This window comes from Cetorhinus maximus, chromosome 19 (genome assembly GCF_964194155.1).
Source record: "Cetorhinus maximus chromosome 19, sCetMax3.hap1.1, whole genome shotgun sequence".
NCBI lineage: Eukaryota > Metazoa > Chordata > Chondrichthyes > Lamniformes > Cetorhinidae > Cetorhinus > Cetorhinus maximus.
Window position 1 is genome coordinate 80,698,385 of NC_135897.1, and position 16,072 is coordinate 80,714,456.

Below are 16,072 nucleotides of genomic sequence, written 5' to 3' on the forward strand. Positions count from 1 at the left end.
TAAAGCAAACATTTCATAGGCGACATATAACATTTGAAGTGTTGCATTTGCATGATACAGTGTGCAGTCTTGTAATTCTCCACTTCTTAAGCACTACAAGGAACTAATTCAGATATTCATGGTAAACCCTTTATCTCAAATGAAGCCTTGGGGGAAGGACCATCTTGCAAACTAAATTTAATGTTCTTTGAAGAACTCTAGTAAAATTCATAGATGGTTTTAGAGCCAGTCCATCTAAGAGTCATCTGAAAAGCTTGAAATTCCATTGTCTAAATCGCTGGCATGTTGAGTTCAAAAATATACTGACATAAGACAGTGCAGTTTGATAAAGGCAAAGTTATGTTCAAATATAGGTAGATAAAAAGGAAATCATGCATTGCCGTAATTGTCTAAGAATGAGACAAATGGGTTTCAAAAGAGCAAAGTACAAAAAGTTGAAAATTTTAATATTTACTAAGGGAAGTTGCATTAGTTATGCTATTGCCTAGTCAGTAATAAGGAAAGTTACTCCTTGATTGACTATTGAAAGGTGTGAAGAGAGAAGGAATCTGCCATAGAACATCTTGTCCACCTTGCAGCCTTGCAAACTAACAGTAAAGTGTTCTCTCAATAGTTTTACTTTTTAATAGTTAACAATGTATTTGAGGTTGCTTAGAAGTCTAATCACTGCACATTAGAGGAAGTGACACATATTGAGAAAAGTAGCTGAGAGCTGAATACTTCTGAACACAGACGTGCTGGCAGCTTACTCAGGTTAACATTATACCATGCAATGGTTGCAGTTAGTACATACACAGTGGTGCTAAGTCCTGGTGTCAAATCCTATGTGAATATTTTAACATTCTATGCTCCTCTAGCTCATACTTCTCTTAGATGTGATGCTGTTAAAATGAAAGTACTCAAAGTAATTCTGTGCTCCTAATACTGTGCCACATTTGATTCTCTGGCCAGTGTCCCTTTCAAGGCTAAAACAACAACTTGCATTTGTGTGCCACCATTAATGTAGTAAATTGCCCCAAGATACATCACAGGTATGGAATCAGACAAAAACTGACTTAGAGTCAAAGATGACGACATTAGGACAAGTGACCAATTGGTTGGCTAAAGTGGTGGGTTTTAAGCAGCATCTTTATGGAGGAGAGGTAGGGAGGCAATGAAGTTTAGGGAGAGATTTTAGAGCTTAGTGCCTAGGTCATTGAATGCATGGCCGCCAATCCTTATTTTTATTTGTTCATTGGATGTGGGCATCATATGCAAGACTCGCATTTATTGCTGGCATGGAAGTAATGGGGGGTGCACAACCATCTGGGGGCTGGAGGAATGCAAAGACTGACAAGTGCAGGTCCTTGATAGAAGTATAGGATAATGGAATAATTCCTTAGGAGTAATTCTTTCTGATACTTGCATGTATCTCTTCAGTAGATGGGAATTGAACAACAAAGCTCTTTTGCTTCCTTGGCTTTCCAAGTATTGTATAAGGAGCAGTTGGGTGCAGACTGTAATTACGCTGTTGCAAACAGTTGGCCACATGTTAGCTGTTTATTGACATAGGGATAATTAATTTCTGCTGTTGTTTCAAGGGTTTTGTCTTGATTAAATATGTTTCTATATATTACAAGTATTAATATTTCTTATAACAACAGTATATACAGATATGTTCTTGTACGATTATAGGTATAGCTGATCCAAGTATAAAATTCTGAATGCACCATTCTTATTTAGTTTCATGTAGAGCTGATCAAAATGAACAACTCTTATGAGTTTTTCTGACTTTAAAAGTAGTAATTAAATCAAGAAGGCATTAATGAGACGGAAATGGCAGGTTAGAAAGTAGACAGAAATAACATACAGGATGGACAGTAACCTCCCCTTTGGAATTCAAATGATCCCAGTTATTTTCTACAAGCTCCTGCAGCAGTGGATAGACTGACACAATGCAGAAATGTCACGATAGTAGTGATTTACCTGGATGAATTCTATGCGTTGATAGTCAGATTTGAAAAGTGCCTTCAGGCATAAAACTGTTTAATTGGATTACTGAGCAGTTTGGGTTTCAGCATCAACTGGAGAAGGTCACAGATCCTATGCAACAGCTGGTCTTCTTGAGAGTGTTGATTAATACAGTGACGGGTGGTGCACATCCCCTAAATCAGACAAAATACATGAACTGTGTGAAAAAGGTTTTCACCTTTCTCAATCGGAAATGGTTGCTGGGATGCAAAGAAAGGGAAAATGAGCTGAGTGGCCAATGTCATCCCTTGGGAAAGAAGACATCTGTGCACCTTGTTCTCAGTCATAAGTAAATCCAACAATCCTTTGCGTTAGGCAAAAATAAACTTGCTACAAGCTGTACTAGTTTGGGAGCTTAATTGGTTTCACGTTTTCAGGATCCTGCTTCAAGAACTGGGGAAAAGATAATCCCTAACAATACGATTAACAATTAAATCCTTGAGAAAAATAATAAAACCTTGCAAAGCCATGTCATAATTACAATATTTATGAGCAAGAAAAAAACTTAATGAACTATTGGGCACTTAACCTTAGACCACTGACTTAATCTGCCACTTTGGTCTGCTATGGATGGTTAATAATACAGTCAGAAGTCTTAATTGGAAATCTAAATGAGTATTCATAAATAAGAATGTTATCTTTCTCAGCTTTAGTGCATTGTTGCAGATAACACGTTTGAAAGAAACCTGAAAATTTTATGTTGAGCCATTTGCCATGTCCCACTACAAAAAGTTTTCAAACCCCTCCCAGTAGAGAATCCTCACTTGTCTTTTGTCTTCCTGAGTGTCACTTTAAGGCGCTTACGCATAACCAATTTAAACCTAGATAACTTGCATTGCTGCCAGTTGCAATGAAGGAGGAGCAGAGAGATCCCACTACCTTGAACTTGGTATACTTTCATTATGAAGGAGCAGCAACATGGTTTTTGTAATTGGGAGTTGGTACCTTTAAACATCTAAATTCTAATGATAACTGCAAGGTCAGGATTACAAAGAGTGTAGTCACGAATTGTTTAAACAGACACTTTCACAAAATCCAATCAGAACTCTATACCTCAATCCAGCCTTGAGCCAGTTGTGGGCACAAGAGTTAAATCTCAGAGGTGAGCTGAGAGTAGCTGCCCTTGCTATCAAGGTAGAATTAAACAGATTATGGTGCCAAGGAGCCCTAACCAAACTGAGGACAATGAAATCAAAATAAAAATCCTTCCTGGAGCCATACCTGGCAGAAAGGAAGATGATTATGAATTTAGCAAGTTCCTCAGAGAAGCATCCTTGACTCAACCACTTTCAACTGTTTCATCAATGTCCTTCCTTCCGTGAGTTGGGTTGTTTGCTGATGGAGTACGGCATTGAGATAGAGGATCGGCCATGATCATATTGAATGGCGGAGCAGGTTCGAAGGGCTGAATGACCTACTCTTGCTCCTATTTTTCATCTTTCTATGGTTGAGTGCTCAACACCATTCTCAACACCCCCAATAATGAAGCAACCCATTCCAGCTGTACAGCAGGAGCTAAATAATTTGGCTTGTCAGTGGAAGGTAATTGTGGTGCCACATAAATTCCTTGACCTTCAATGGCAACACCCATCATTGATCAACATCAACATGTTGCAGGTCACCATTAAGTAGAAGCCAAACTGGGTAAGCCATATCATGGCTAGAAAAGCAGGGCAGAGACTGGATATATTGTGACAAATGATTCAACCCCTCAGTGCCTCCCTATCATCTACAAGGTCCATGTTAGGTGCATGGTGGAATACACACCACTTTCCTAGTTAGCTGCACCTGCAATATCATTTAACACCATCTGAGACAGAGCATTTTGTTTGATATGGTATCAATATTTATTCGCTCCATCACTGGTTGCACTGTGGCGGAAGTTTATATGATATACAGTATATACAATTGTACTTCAACAACCCATCAAGGTATGTTGACATTTCCTCACATCTCTATGAGCTCTGTCAGTGGAGGTAGCAGTGATCTTCTGAACACCATCACCTCCAGGTTTCCCTTGAAATTAGGCACTCCACTTGGGCTTCTAGTAATATTACTTCATCATCACTGACTCAGTGTTCTGGAATTCCTTACATAACACTATCAAACACTGCAACAGTTCAAGAAGAAGACAGCATTGCCACCTTCCCAGGGCAACTAGGGAGGGGTAATAAACACAACCTTGCCAACACTCTCACACCCCAAGAACAAACAAAGATGGGAAATTTTCTTCAGGGTTTGCCAAATCTCCTGTTGTAATTTCAGTAAGAAACCCTGGAAAAATAGTGTATAGGGCCATTTTTTATTTACCGTTAATGCCATTTCTCCAGGGATTCCAATCAACTGTTGGAGAACTCCCAACAAAATTCCAATGAAATGTGTTGAGCTCTGAACATTTTATTCATTTTAATTACCCTCTGGTTAGCTGTTTACCATTGTTGGACTCGGCAGCAGTTTGTGAATTGAAGTATGTTTTGTGGAATATCAAATGCCAATGGCATATGTTACAAGCTGAAATTAAAATTCAGTTTACACTTCAATCATTTTATAGCTCCAAACTTTGATCCATTAATATTGAAAGCTTTCATAGCTGATATACATGCATCACAAGGAAATTTCTTTACACAAGTATATGTTGAAAGAAAAATAGTTTTGTGACCTGATCTTTATACCTGCTCTCAAGTTATTTTAATAGATTGTATCAATAAGTCATTGTTAAATGATCTTTGTGGTGTCTAGTATATTGTTCTCTTCCACCTAATTTGCAAAGTGAGCAAATTCACTGGAATAAGGACCTTGCATTTATATAGTACCTTTCATTATCCCAGGGCATCCCAAAGCTCATGCATAGCCAATTAGTTATTTTTGAAGCTTAGTTGTGGCTGTTTTGTAGGCACAATTTGTGCACAGCAAGATCCCGAGAGAAGAACTCAGTTCATTCCTTTGAATAGTGAAGTGGGACCTTCTATATCCATTTGAGGAGACAGACATGGCCTTTCTGGAAAGATGTTAACTTAAACAAGGCAGTGCATCCTTAGTATTGCACTGAAGAATCAGCCAAGATTATGAATTTGACTTCTGGACAAAAACTTTAGCCCACAAGCGTCTGCTTCAGGGATGAGAGTGCTACCACTCAGTCAAGTTTTGGAGAAATTAACTCATCAGAATAATTTTTCATATGCTTGGCAAATTTGTCTCCTTCCTCCCTTACACGAAGGTGTTGAATCCTTGCTGAGAGACTGTTCCACATAAAATAGTCATCCTCTAGTACTTTACCCAAGTGGTTATTTTTAAGCCTGTGCCTTGACAGTAATTGTTGCCAGGCAATATGATCATGGAGACAAGGTGAAACTGCCCTCATGCTAGAATCCATACATGTATAATTGTAGCGATTGGAGGCAGTGGCACTAGAATAATCCCTGTTCTCAGATAATTCTATTCCATAGCTGTGGATAACTAGGTTCCAGCAATCACTCAGTTGAAAATCCTACTGTTTAATGCAATAGTGTAAACCATACACCAGTGTGCGTCTCAGGTTTAGGCAACAGTCTTTAATGTATTTTCTGATCTCAATCAAGGTACCATTAGGGCATGAGAATTAGTGTTAGCTCTCTAATCTAGGTGGAGGGAATCATAGGGTTTCCACATCTAAGTACATAGTGTGAACATTGGATTAGGACTTGCCTGGAATTTGATGCCATGCAGAACCAAACAGTGCTGATGATACCACTGTCTGGGTTCACATCTTAAGAATGACCACTTGGGTGAGGCATCAGAAAGTGTCCAGGGCCTGAAACCCATATTAAATGGTGAGTTCAGGTGAGAATTAAAGCTGTAAGTAGAATAGGAAATCCCAAACATTTCATGTTAAGTACTTTCTGTAAATGTTTTTTCCACTTTTGGTAATATTTTATATCCTCAAAAGTGTGACACTGGTACCTGAAACAGGGTGTTCTTGCCCTCTGCTGATCACAATTGGTTAACACCATGTGCATTTTTAAGACAGCATCATGTAGCTTAGCTAACATTTGCTATTCTTTCCTTCTTGGCAGCAAATTGCATTCACATTGGGGAAGTGGTGGCGTTGTCACTGGGCTAATCATTCAGAGACCCAGGGTAATGTGCTGGGGACTTGGGTTTGAATCCCACCATTAGCAGATGGTGAATTCAACAAAAAATTTGGAATTAAAAGTCTAATGATAACCATAAAGCCATTGTTGAAAGGAAAAGTCTGCCATCCTTATCTGGTCTGGCTTACATGTGACTCCAGACCCACAGCAATGTGGTTGACTCTGAAATGGACGAGCAAGCAAAATTCAGTTCTCAAGGGCAATTAGGCCTAGCCAGTGATGCCCCCATCCCATGAATACATAAAATTCAAGATATTAAGATTTTTTGGAAGATCAGATTGAAAACTTGCCATGTTTTTTTTTCTGAATAAGGAAACTTTATTTTTTTAAATCATAGCAAGGTAAACAAACCCCCAATAATTGTTGTTGAACATCATCCATGTGTCAGTGCTGCGGAGATTTTAAGTGGAGAAATAGTCTGGGGAATATTACTGCTTAAATTAACGACTGAGTTATTGTAATCGCATGCTACAATCCTCTGAATTATCACCCAATGTCCAATCATTCATAAGGAAAAAGGTATGAAATCTATTGCACCAGCAAAGCAAAATTATTTAGAATATGCTATTTAATTCAGAATTGTTTTAGCAGTTTTAGAATTTACACTGCCCAGACTATAGCATATATTAATAAATGATGTTAGCGAGATCTGCGCTTGAGAATGGGGACTGTTGCAGGGATGTTAGGAGTGGTGGTGGCGAAGGATGGCAGTGTTGTGGAAGGAGAATATGAACTGTAAAATCATACGTTTAAAATCAAATGTTCTCTTATTATTATTCATTTACTGGGAAAAGCTCCTATCGGAATGAAGAGAGAGAGGCAGAGAGAGAGAGAGAGAGAGAGAACCCTTGGCCCTTGAAAAGTGATATGCTTAAATTATGCACACTTAATCCGTGTTAACTGAAGCAACCCTACATAATGTGAGTTATTTTTGATACATGCATTAATGATTATCTTGGTACTGTATTTTTATGTAACTGGCAAGAGAACTGTGCAGCCTGTCTGATTCACAAAATACTTGTGTGAATGAACGTGAACCAGCAGAGAGAAATTTAAAAAACATGGATTCAACTACCGCTGATAAATTTTAATTATCATGTTTACTCTTCAAAAGTCATCACAAAGATGAAAGTGTTATGTGGCACTCACCTCTGTTAACTTCCCTTAAACATCTGAGGCTTCCCATCTCCTCCAGTCAACACAATAAACAGCACATAAAAATCCAGACACCAGCTCTATTCAACTTCAGCGGGAAGCTGTATGCTGCTCAGATGTTCCTTGAGATTGAAAAACAATCGGCCCATTTAAGCCACCTCCACGCCACTAGCGAACCATCTTTGATTTGAATTTGTAAGTGAGTTGCTTTCCTCAGGTTCAGTGAGGTTAGATAGGAAGGCAGAAACTCCCTAGCACGCCAACCTGTCCAGCAAATGGCCAAATGTTTATTCAGCTGAAGTTTGGAAGTGAGCCACCACATCACTCTCACAGCCTCACAGCGTATGTGAAGAAAAAAATCTTAGAAGTTTGCATGTGATACATAGTAAATTAGATGTCATGCAGCATGAGGAATTCAGGGATTGATTTGCAGCTTTTAGCCAAGCTCTTTTACTGTCAGAGTTTGCTTTGAAAGAAGCATTAGAGATTCCTGTCACAGATGTTTCTTTCATAAACTGTTGTGGGAGAATGACATTCTGCAAAAATGGTTTACTACTCTGCTTTCTTCTCTTGGGAAAACAAAGTGCGCTCAAGAGCTTGGCCAAATAGGCCAAAGGAAAGCTCTTCATTTATGCCACAATAGCGTTCAGATGCATGACATTTTCAGAGCTGATCTTAAAGGCTGTGTTGGCAAATGTAAGGGTATTTATACTAAGAGTGTGCCATTGATTCTGTGCCACTGGGATATTTTTCCGCATTGTTTAACTGAGAGGCAGATTAAGTTTCCCTTAAGTTAGGCATGTTACAGAGTGACAGAGACCTGAGCTGATGAAATCAGACCTTGTCAAGTGCACGCTAAGCAATGTGTGATCTGTCCGCTCAGCTATTAGCGACAAAAGGTTGATTTCGAATTCCAGCCTCAAGCATGTGTGCAGTGCTGCAGAAGGAATACTGATGGAGATTGTAGTTCTAATCAATAACAGCAAAGGGTGATAAGACTGGAAGTAGGGGGAAAAAAGATCATGGTACTGATTTTTGGTGTTTTTTTGAAGAGGTTTATCATTGTCTAACTTGGCTGTGATAAACGATAATCCATAAACAGACTGTTTTGCTTTATCTGTCAAATCAATTTTTCTGTTGCACTTGCAATAGACTGTGTGAGTATTTTCAAACATAAAGATGGATTTATAGTTGGTTTAAGTTGAAAATTCTTGGAAGTGATGCTGCCCAATGATTTAAAGTTGGACGCTAACACAGACTTTATTGACAAAAAAAGCAACAAAAGACTCTACTATTTAACAATGTTGAAAAGAGAAGAGTTGAATGATGACGACCTGCTTATGGTGTGTAAGTCATTGATTAGACCATGCATTGAATACACTTGGCAAGTATGGCATACTATATTGTCAACCAATGGGTGCAGCAAGTTCAAACCTATTGCAAAGGCTTGAAAAATAAATTATGAGGCTTAGTTATACATAAACCCTCGAACAACACATTAGAGAAAAGACGAAAAGACCTGTGTGGAAGATTTGCAGCAATGTGGTTATAAGCATTGTCCAGAGCTGTCTGCACTACAGATATGCCCTTTGAAGATTTTGTAATGCAATTTGAATGCAATCAAATCATGGTAAATACTATTGTCTAAGGAAGCCTTTTTTGAATGTAGGCTTTTTTGAATCTGAGCGGTTTCTTGGGATGATAGAGGTTTGTGCCCAGATACCAAAGCTGACACATCATACTTTTGACACAGAGTAAATTTAATCGGCTAGGGTGGGTTTGTATTGATGCATGAGAAGGCTAAAAAAGTAAAAAGTGCCAGTGCGTCAGGAAAGGCAGTCAGGAACCCAGCACCCTCTTCATCTAACTAGTGCAGGTTTGTTAGCCTGTGGAAAACCTCTGTGGGATAGGTGGATCAGCAACTGTCATATAATTTAAATGTAATTAACTACATCTTTACAAAAACAAATCACTACAGAGGCTGGAAATCTGAAATAAAAAACAGAAAATGCTGAAAACACTTAGCAGTTTTGGGCAGCATCTGTGGAAAGAGAAGTAGAGTTAATGGGCTGGAATTTCAAGTCGGAAAATTTCCCGCCACCTTGCTGCACCCATCTTGGGAGAAAGTGTCCTGCTAGACCCAATTTTGGCTCTGGGAAATATGGTGGGGGGTAGGGGGTGGGGGGTTGGGCGTTGGGGTGGCAGGGTGCAGAAAGGAGACAGGCCCAATGTCCTCCAGACACAGGTGGAGGTGGCCACAGGGGCTGACAAGTGCTGAGTGCCAAGGCAGGCTGTTTAAAAGACCTGCCTTGGTTCTCTGTGACTTGGTCCCGGTTGTATCTTTAAATTTTAGGCCCTCTAGCACTCACCCCTCACACCCCATAGCCTCCCATCCAGTCCCTTTGTGGGCTCCATGTCCCCATGATAATTCATGCCAGCCTATGCATCCAGCCACCCCCATGGCTGTTTTAGCCCTAATACCACCTTCTACCAATTCATGCCAACACATGCCTCACCAACCCACCACCCTTTGCCCTTACACAGTCCATGTCAACTCACCCAGTATCCACCATGGGCAGACCTCTGATGCCTTGCTGGGGTGAAATTAAGTAAAGACCTAAATATTCATTACAGCCTTTACTATAGTAGAAAAAGCTCCCAATCATGAAAGCCCATTTAATTCCCTCAAGTACTTAATCCACTTTAAAAACAAAATGACTTGTATGCATAACCTCACAGCGAAGACAGCTAATCCTTTAATAACCTCTTTGAGCTATCAATCAAACTGTGAACTTAAGAGCCCCCCCACCCCCCCAACCCCACTGCCTCCACTGTAATAATTATAGGTTGTAGAAAGCAGCCAAGCAATAATGACATAATGATAGCTCTTGGGATAATGTCAACAAACAGCTATTGCAATTGCTAGAATGGGTGGACGTGGTGTAGTGGACACTGGGCTAGTAATCCAGAAGCCCAAGCTAATGCTCTGGTGGAATTTAAATTCAATTAATAAATCTGAAGTGTAAAGCTAGTCTCAATAATGGTGCCATGAAACCATTACCAATTGTAAAAGCCCACCTGGTTCACTGAAGCCCTCCAGGGTAAGAAATCTGCCATTCTTTCCTGGCCTGGCCTACGTGTGACTCTAGACCCACAACAATGTGGTTGACTCTTATCTGCCCTCTGAAATGGCCTAGAAAACCATTCAGTTCAAGGGCAATTAGGGATGGGCAACAGGTTCCACATCCCATGAAAGAATAAAGAAATAAAGTTCTTTAAAAAAATACTTTTTTCTCAACTCCCACTGTCACAGGTAGACTATTTTTTTTTAATTTTTAAAGGGCTGAGGATTTAAAGAACTTCACAGCTTGACAGTTCTACAGGCCTTATCCATCCCTCAAGAGCGTTTATGTCCACTCTAAAAATTTTGACTCACACACTGCAGGTTAAGACCCTTGCTACAACAAAAATGGGGTCTTCAATTTCAAGTTCAAACAGCCCTGCTGATTTTGACTTTTTCTCATGCGTGAGTCATGCCCTATCCCCTTTCTCCTACTGGCTTAAATGGGATCAGTCAGAGATGGTTCCCTACAACTCTGTGAAAATCCTGCCCAATGTTTCAGGTCTGTGACATTTCATCAGAACAAATCCTGTAACTGCATCTTTAATCTTGGATTCATGCTTTAACTGCTAGTGCAGGATTTTGTGGGCTGTCTGAAACTCACCAGGATTAGTGGGCACTCTTGCTGCTCTGGCTGGATTCTCACAGGTCCTGGGGATCATTGACTAAACCCACGGCAGTCAAGGTGTCCTCAGATCAACCAGCAGTATTCATCAAGTGAAAGGAATTCCATTTGATTATTGATAAGCTTAATTAATCAGATAATGTAGCCACTGAAATACTATCATGCATGTCTGTGCAAGATACCCAGGAAGCTGCCAAGATGCCTTCATTCTTCCCCGGTCAAGTCTACCACAGATATTTGCATCTTCAAGCCCTATCAATGGATGGCTTCTTGGATACAAGGGTTACCCTCTAAGCACTTGGCTGATGACCCTACAAGCTGGTGGGGAACCCTGCCACCAATGATAGGAAAGGTACAATTGAAGACACATAAGTGTGAGAATAGTCATTGAACAAGCCATTGATGCTGAAGATGCTTTTCTGTGCTTGGACAGATCTGGGGGGGTGACTTGCGGTATGTGTTAGCAAGGGTGTCCAGAATGATTATGATGATGTGCGCCTTGCACAACGTAGCGCAGCATTGAGGACAGGAGCTTCAGGAGGAGGAAGATGATTACTGCTCCGCATCTTCAGAGGAAGAAGAGTGGAAAGATCCCCCCACCAGAAAATTTTGACAATGATTTTGCATTAAATTGCGCTCAAAATGATCAGTACATCATTTTACATTACAAAAACAGAATTACCTGGAAAAACTCAGCAGGTCTGGCAGCATCGGCGGAGAAGAAATCAGTTAACGTTTCGAGCCTTCATGGCCCTTCGGCAGAACTGAAGCATAGTTAGAAGAAGGGAGAAATATAAATTGGTTTAAGGTGGGTGGGTGGGGGGGGGAGAGACACATTGAGGGTGTGGTGATTGTGGAGATGAGCAGATAATCAAAAGATGTCACAGACAAAAGGGTCAAAGAGGTGTCGAAGGTGGTGACATTTGTCTGAGAAAAGTGCTAATTAAGAATGGAAGACAGGATATTCAAAGTACAGCTCTAGTGGGGGTGGGGTGGAAAAGACTAACAAGGTTTTAGTTTAGATTTAAAAATAATGGAAATAGGTGGGGAAAGAAGAATCTATATAAATTATTGAAAAAAAAGGGGGGGTGGGGGGGAAGAAACAGGGTGGGGATGGGGGGAGGGGGAGTTTAAGATCTAAAGTTGTTGAATTCAATATTCAGCCCAGAAGGCTGTAAAGTGCCTAGTCGGAAGATGAGGTGCTGTTCCTCCAGTTTGCGTTGGGCTTCACTGGAACAATGCAGCAAGCCAAGGACAGACATGTGGGCAAGAGAACAGGGTGGAGTGTTAAAATGGCAAGCGACAGGGAGGTTTGGGTCTTTCTTGCGGACAGACCGCAGGTGTTCCGCAAAACGGTCGCCCAGTTTGCGTTTGGTCTCTCCAATGTAGAGGAGACCGCATTGGGAGCAACGAATGCAGTAGACTAAGTTAGGGGAAATGCAAGTGAAATGCTGCTTCACTTGAAAGGAGTGTTTGGGCCCTTGGACGGTGAGGAGAGAGGAAGTGAAGGGGCAGGTGTTGCATCTTCTGCGTGGGCATGGGGAGGTGCCATAAGTGGGGGTTGAGGAGTAGGGGGTGATGGAGGAGTGGACCAGGGTGTCCCGGAGGAAACGATCCCTACGGAATGCCGTCAGTGGGGATGAAGGGAAGATGTGTTTGGTGGTGGCATCATGCTGGAGTTGGCGGAAATGGCGGAGGATGATCCTTTGAATGCGGAGGCTGGTGGGGTGATAAGTGAGGACAAGGGGGACCCTATCATGTTTCTGGGAAGGAGGAGAAGGCGTGAGGGAGGATGCGCGGGATATGGGCTGGAGACGGTTGAGGGCCCTGTCAACGACCGTGGATGGAAAACCTCGGTTAAGGAAGAAGGAGGACATGTCAGAGGAGCTGTTTTTGAAGGTAGCGTCATCAGAACAGATGCAACGGAGGCGAAGGAACTGAGAGAATGGGATGGAGTCTTTACAAGAAGCGGAGTGTGAGGAGCTATAGTCGAGGTAGCTGTGGGAGTCGGTAGGCTTGTAATGGATATTGGTGGACAGTCTATCATCAGAAATTGAGACAGAGAGGTCAAGGAAGGGAAGAGAAGTGTCAGAGATGGACCATGTGAAGATGAAGGAGGGGTGGAGATTGGAAGCAAAATTAATAAATTTTTCCAGGTCCCGACGAGAGCATGAAGCAGCACCGAAGTAATCATCGATGTACCGGAGAAAGAGTTGTGGGAGGGGGCCGGAGTAGGACTGGAACAAGGAATGTTCCACATACCCCATAAAGAGACAGGCATAGCTGGGGCCCATGCGGGTACCCATAGCCACACCTTTTATTTGGAGGAAGTGAGAGGAGTTAAAGGAGAAATTGTTCAGTGTGAGAACAAGTTCAGCCAGATGGAGGAGAGTAGTGGTGGATGGGGATTGTTGGGGCCTCTGTTCAAGGAAGAAGCTAAGGGCCTTCAGACCATCCTGGTGGGGGATGGAGGTGTAGAGGGATTGGACATCCATGGTGAAGAGGAAGCGGTTGGGGCCAGGGAACTGGAAATTGTTGATGTGACGTAAGGTGTCAGAGGAATCACGGATTTTACATTGTTTGACATCAAACAGTACAATTTGTAATGAGTTTTCATCTCAAAAACAGTAATCATTTGTCATCAAAAATGTTCAATTGACATCTTTTAACATCATGATTCTTTTTGATTGGTCCTACTTCAGGAGTCAGCAAATTGCTCAAAAGTATCCAAAAGCTATCATAGCTTACTGAATTTGTGGAAGCGATCATTAGCATTCAACGGGCAATCATTATCATTCCAAAGCGATCATTAGTGATCAAAAGCATTCGAGATGCAATCGTTGGACAAAAGCGATCACTAGGTATTAAAAGCGATCATGAGGATATCAGGAGCCATAAATAGAACTCAAACATCCAGTTGCCATTTGAGACTTTCGATCAATTGCGTATGCACGATTGTCTACATGCATCCTGAACACCTACGAAACAAACGGGGAATGTAAATTACACACTGCAGCTCTCGAATGGCGTGGACTGTGAAAGTTTAGAAAAGTTGTAGGAGACAATAAAAATGTCATCAAACCTGATTATCAGTCATGTGAATAAATTTCAATCCTGGCAAGAAATACTTGCAATAACTCTGACTAGATTCCCAATTTGATATCTTTACCATGAGCAAATGGGATATGCAGTCATCGAAAGGACTTCTAGTTTTCATTTCGAAATACTTTTTGATCAGCAACCCAATTTGCATTAAAGAACACAGGAAAGTAATTGCTTCAATGCAATCTGATTTATTAACTTTTCTTTATGCTGCCCAAAAAATTTACACCACGGTGGCGTGCATCAATTCCCCATCGTCCCTAAGATAAAGGCAAAACACTGCGGATGCTGGAAATCTGAAACAAAATCAAAAAGTGCTGGAAAAACTCAGTAGGCCTGACAGCCTCTGTGGAGAGAAAGACAGAGATAATGTTTCGAGTCAGAGTCGTACTCTGTGTTAACTCTGTCTTTCTCTCCACAGATGCTGTCAGACCTACTGAGTTTTTCCAGCACTTTTTGTTTTTGCCCCATTGTCCCCATTTTGTTCCGGTTCCTCAGCGGCCAGTTTGCATTTGTGCAGCAGTTGTTGATTATGCAGTTGAGCTTTGCCTTGGTCATCTCTGGAACTCAATCCTTCCTGTGGTTCTGTCTCATGAAGCCTGAGAAGATAACACATGTCTTTACTTTGTAAAATCACAAGAGATTAGAGTTCATCTTTGAATGAAACTGGATTGGTCCCAGAACTGAGTGTGTTTATTTCACCACCTAGCTATAGGACTTCCCTGAGAATACTCTGCATGCAATACATGTACTTGCTTTTATATGCCTGATTACTGGTAAAGGCTTCTTCTCATCTGTTATAGAGGCCGTGCCCTTGCAGCATGACTTCACCAGGAAGTCCTTTGGGAACAGTGGGCAGGATTTTCCCGTTGGCGTGCGGGGACAGGCCCCGCACGCTGACGCATGGTGACGTCGGGTGAGCGTCCCGATGTCACCGTGCACCATCGCGATATTTTGGTGGGCGGGAGCGTGATGATCTCCGATGTGTGCCCGCTATTAATTAATGGGCCACTTAAGGCCCTTGAGGCACCAATTGACGGCGATTTTTTGGGGCCTGTGCGATCTTCAGGTTGTTGCACGGGTGCAATGGGCAGGCGGGTAGGACACATTTGTATAAACCTCATCCATGGGCGGGTAAGAGGGGTCAGTGGGGTCGCAAATGTGCTCAGTCAGACATTTATTTCTGAAAGTTACTGATACTTGCCTGTGTGAGCAGAAATACTTCAAAACTCATACCAGCTGCTTGGACAGGACTCACAACCTTCAGGTCAGCACTCTACGGTGAAGATCCTTTTTGGGGCCTGCAGGTTTCAGAAAACCTTCCCTTAGCCTGGGAATGGGAGTTCTGCTCTCCACTGGAGGCACCTCCTCTGAGGAGGAAGGGAGGCCTAAAAAGGGGAGGAGGCCAGGAGTCCACATTCAGCCTCCAGGGGAGCTACCTTTGGGAGGGCAGGCGCGGGCACAAGGGGCGCAGGGCCAAGAGGTGACCAAGGCGGAAGGGGCCGCAGAAGATGCCACTATCCTGCTGCCAGGGTATACAGGCGGCGAAGCAGCTACCTCAATATGTCTGAGGTGCAGTGCCAAAGGAGGTTCCATCTCTCAAGGGAGACAGTCAACTATACCTGTCAGATGATTGGGCTTGGGATCTCCGCTAACTGTGTGGGTAGACACCCCATCCCAGTGGCTCTAAAGGTCACAGCTGCCCTCAACTTCTATGCCTCTGGCTCTTTCCAGAGCTCGGAGTGTGATCTTTGCGGTGCCTCCCAACCAGCTGTCCACACTTGTGTCAAGCAGATGACAGACGCTCTATTCAGGCGTGCATTGACATTTGTCCACTACCGCTGGGACCAGGCCAACTAGACACAGCGAGTCAGAGGCTTTGCAGTGATTGCTGGCTTCCTCTGCATTCAGGGTGCAATAGGCTGCACA

The 16,072-nt window shown here is 42.1% G+C and overlaps 1 long non-coding RNA gene across 1 annotated transcript in view; it reads left to right on the forward strand.

Moving 5' to 3' along the window:
- Positions 1 to 6,535: 6,535 nt before the first annotated feature.
- The window catches only part of LOC144694228 (uncharacterized), a 66,474-nt gene continuing 56,937 nt past the window's right edge, over positions 6,536 to 16,072 (forward strand). The window contains exon 1 of the long non-coding RNA XR_013579692.1: positions 6,536 to 7,060. This is a non-coding gene — a long non-coding RNA (uncharacterized LOC144694228). The remainder of the gene's footprint in view (positions 7,061 to 16,072) is intronic.